Consider the following 3,677-nt stretch of genomic DNA (forward strand, 5'->3'; position numbering starts at 1 on the left):
TTTTATTTTTAGTTTATGCTTAACGTTCACTACTATTTATTTACTTATCGTGTTTAATTTATTGGAAAAGATTTTTGCAACCTAGATTGGAGATGTCAGGTAAAATGTCCACTGCTTATTCACTACTAGAAAAATTCCTTTAGACATCGGTTATAAATCGATGTCTTTTTTTTCAAACCGATGTATTTGCATGTGTAGAGAAAAGTCAGGGTTTTTAACATCGGTTTTTAGACGATGTTAAAGATGTAAATAGACATCAGTTTTCTTAGCTAACTGATGTATTATTAGCCCTTATTTTTAATAACATATTAAAATTAGATCGTGAAAAATGGTAATTAGGAGGTTAAGAAGCACTATAAACATATAATAAGGAAGAACATTAAACCAGTAGACATCAGATTCTTAACAGAAATGATATATTACTTTGTATAATACATCGGTTGCTACATAGAGGCGATGTTAAATACGGCATTTCACATTAGTTTCACATAGGTTAGCGATGTTAAATATGGCATATCATATCGATTTCACTTAGGTTAGCGATGTGAAAATCCCTATTTACATCATTTTTCCTGTCAAAATTGCTATGTTTTATTTATTTTTGACATCAGTTGGTTAATAATTAAATGATGTTATATCTACCCAAGATACATCGCGCTCTTTAAATTAAAATAAAAGCTATATCAATAAAAAAACAATCTTAAAGCAGAACAAAAAAAAAATGAAAAAACTTATCTACCAACATTCAAGCCAACCCAAGGATTTCCCGTCATAAATCTAAATATCACACTATAAATTTTCAAAACTGATCATACATAAAGTTTAAATTTTCAGTCATAAATCTAAATATCACACTATAAATAATAGAGTATTAAGTGATGTACGTAACTGATCTGTACATAAGGATTTCCACCCAATTCTTCAAATAAAACCAACAAATTTCCTGTTGGCTTCAACCATGATCGAGGTATATTGGTCATAGTGCGTAGCTGAGACATAATTGGTCCCTCGAGATCCTCAAATGTGTTTAGTCTTAAGGCCTGAGCTCGAACAGTTTGCTGAGTTTCAGTTAACCACGTCTGAAAGGCACTATCATTTATGTTGGCAACACTGAACATACTTGGCAGATCACGTCGCCTGAGAAATCTCTCCATGCCCGGTACACTCTTGATTGGAAAGTCCATATCATCTCCTAAAGATAAATTAAAAAATAATCAACAATACTAACATATGAAATAATTAAAATATTTGCATAGAAGTTCACAGAGTCACATAGAAGTTCCCACAATTTCTAACCTCTAAACACATCATCATCATATTTACATGTCATAGGGGCACAAAATTTATCTCTTATACAACTTGTACTTATGAACTTGTATAAATATCATTAGTAGAGAAATAGTTAAGCATACTATGTAAAAAATAAGGTTGGTGAAGGAAAGAGGAAAAAATTAGTAGTTGATAAAGTCATTATCAACCCAATATTAGTTGCTTAAGTAAGCGAGTATAACACTTTATGAATTGCTTGCTTTGACAAATCTTGCTTCAGACTTTATACAAAATCATGTTGATTAAAATTCTCTACTACAATGACACAACAAAGAACAACTCTTTAGTAGAAAATAGAATAACTTTGCGTGAAGATCAATGTAAACCACAGAAACTAAATTCAAGTTTAATTTCAGCACAGAGCTTTCATACATGTACGGAAAGAAAAGAGTGAGTTAGAAACCTTATTCCATCCCCAGCCATAGAGTTTTACGGTAGATGTCACTTCCATAGTGTGTCTCCAACCACTCATTATACCTCTCATATGGGTCTTTGAACCCTGCAAGAATACAAAGATAAATAGTGCAGAGGATTTATTTTTCAAGAAAAATGAGAATCAAAGCTTTTGACAGAGAATGAATACGAATCTCTGGCATAAATAAAATACAAGGATTCAGAGTTTTTGGGTCAAACTATGCACCGTTGGCATCTTCCAGCCCTAGACCAGACCGGGCAAATTCAACAACAATTTGCATTCCTAGACATATACCAAGATAAGATAAGGGATTTTGTTCTCTCGGGAATAGTTTGTAGCAAGTATTTTGCCTTCCACGCCTCTGTCACCAAACCCTCCAGGAACAAGTATAGCATTGACGCCCTAAAGTTGAAAGTTTGTTAGAATCTAACACAAACTTTTGCAACACCTAACTTAAAGCAAGTGGTTATGTTTATCCAATGAAAATTAATACACCGTAGCTATACATACCTTCAACAAATCTCAGGCAGCCCTCCAATTACAGAAAAAATTAACTACTCAGAAATGAGAATCTTAAGTTTCGTATTAACAATAGAAGTAAAACATATACAACAAACCTTTCCTGATCCTGGAGGGCCGAAAAGGAGAATTCCTTTCCCCGGTGATAATAGACCAGTAAAGTAGCTGTAATAAAACAGACAATCCGAGCCTTGTCAACAGAAAAATGGCAATTATAGATATTTAATATATTTAGCTTGTTTTAGGTAAAATTAGAACCTAGAGACATCAGTCAATACAGAGAGATATAGTATAGTGTACTAGATGAGGAAGAATCAATCTTAAGATATAAGAAGGGAGATCTTACGGTCTTTCATTAACTCTTAATGGATAGAAAATCGATATGAGTGTGTGACAGAGACATTCGATAACCCAAACAGAATAATTATATGCAACAAGTGTAAAAAGAAAAAATAGGAAATATACATAGAACATATCACAATTTAACAGATGCATATTGAGAAAAAATCAATTTCAAAAGCGGTGCATAAACTGTCAAATAGCCCGGATGTCTCAAAATTCAAAACTTAATAAATTACTATTACAGAATATTAATTTTTAAAATTAAAGAGAATTCACTTCTACAAAGACCCTTCCCAAGATAAAACAAGAACAGTCACTTGATATTATGTTTACTTGATCTTCTTCTTTGGCCTCAACTGCAAAAGAATACAACCAAAAGTTGAAAATGTCACAGTCCATGTAAAAAAATAAATTAAATAAATAATATAAACAAACCAAAAGAATTACGAAATTACCTGGTTGCTGACTTGCTGTGGCCACACTTTTTCTTTCTGCAGTTCACTGCATTACAACACATTAGCTGCTACCACCAATACAGTAATTAGAGGTCCATAATAGAGATCCATAATAACAACTTCTAAATCGCACAAAAATTATACACATAACTAAACAAAGCTAACAACTTAGTTTCTGAAACTTTAACCACTTGCTAAAACAGTAAGTCCAGAAAATCTTCCCTTGATAAATTCGAAATAAACATATTTTTCTCATACTAATCGAATAGACCAAACTTTTTTCAAGGTTATTTAGCACCAATCGAGCTCGATTTACGAATTAATCGAGTTTAATTAAGGGTTTGTACAAATAGGGGTTTTAGACGTTTGAGATGAGTATACTTAGATTTAGAGAGGGTGAGTGAGAAGAGAGACTGTGAGAGATGATGAGAGATGAGAGAAGAGAGACTCCGAGAGTGAGTGTGAGAGTGAGTGTATGATGAGAGAGTGAGAGAGAAGAGACGTGGAGAGTGAGAGGGAAGAGAGAAGAGAGACTGAGAATGAGAGAAGAGAGAATGAGAGAGAAGTGGGGGAATGTTTTTGGTTAAAGGGGGAAACTGAGAAATACAAATTTTGTT

At 33.0% G+C, this 3,677-nt stretch overlaps 1 long non-coding RNA gene across 7 annotated transcripts; it reads right to left on the reverse strand.

The window, feature by feature from the left end:
• Positions 1 to 762: 762 nt before the first annotated feature.
• On the reverse strand, positions 763 to 3,677 carry LOC141663581 (uncharacterized). Of its 7 annotated transcripts, none has more exons than XR_012551557.1 (6): positions 3,061 to 3,677; positions 2,362 to 2,961; positions 2,255 to 2,276; positions 1,970 to 2,146; positions 1,733 to 1,828; positions 763 to 1,192 (listed from the first exon to the last, which is right to left on the reverse strand). It is a non-coding gene; the product is annotated as an uncharacterized LOC141663581 (long non-coding RNA). The 7 variants fall into 7 exon arrangements; XR_012551558.1 differs by lacking the exon at positions 2,255 to 2,276 and having other exon boundaries at positions 2,362 to 2,428; positions 2,610 to 2,961; positions 3,061 to 3,676; XR_012551555.1 differs by having other exon boundaries at positions 1,970 to 2,428; positions 2,610 to 2,961.

The sequence above is a fragment of the Apium graveolens genome, chromosome 6, assembly GCF_009905375.1.
Source record: "Apium graveolens cultivar Ventura chromosome 6, ASM990537v1, whole genome shotgun sequence".
Taxonomy (NCBI): domain Eukaryota; kingdom Viridiplantae; phylum Streptophyta; class Magnoliopsida; order Apiales; family Apiaceae; genus Apium; species Apium graveolens.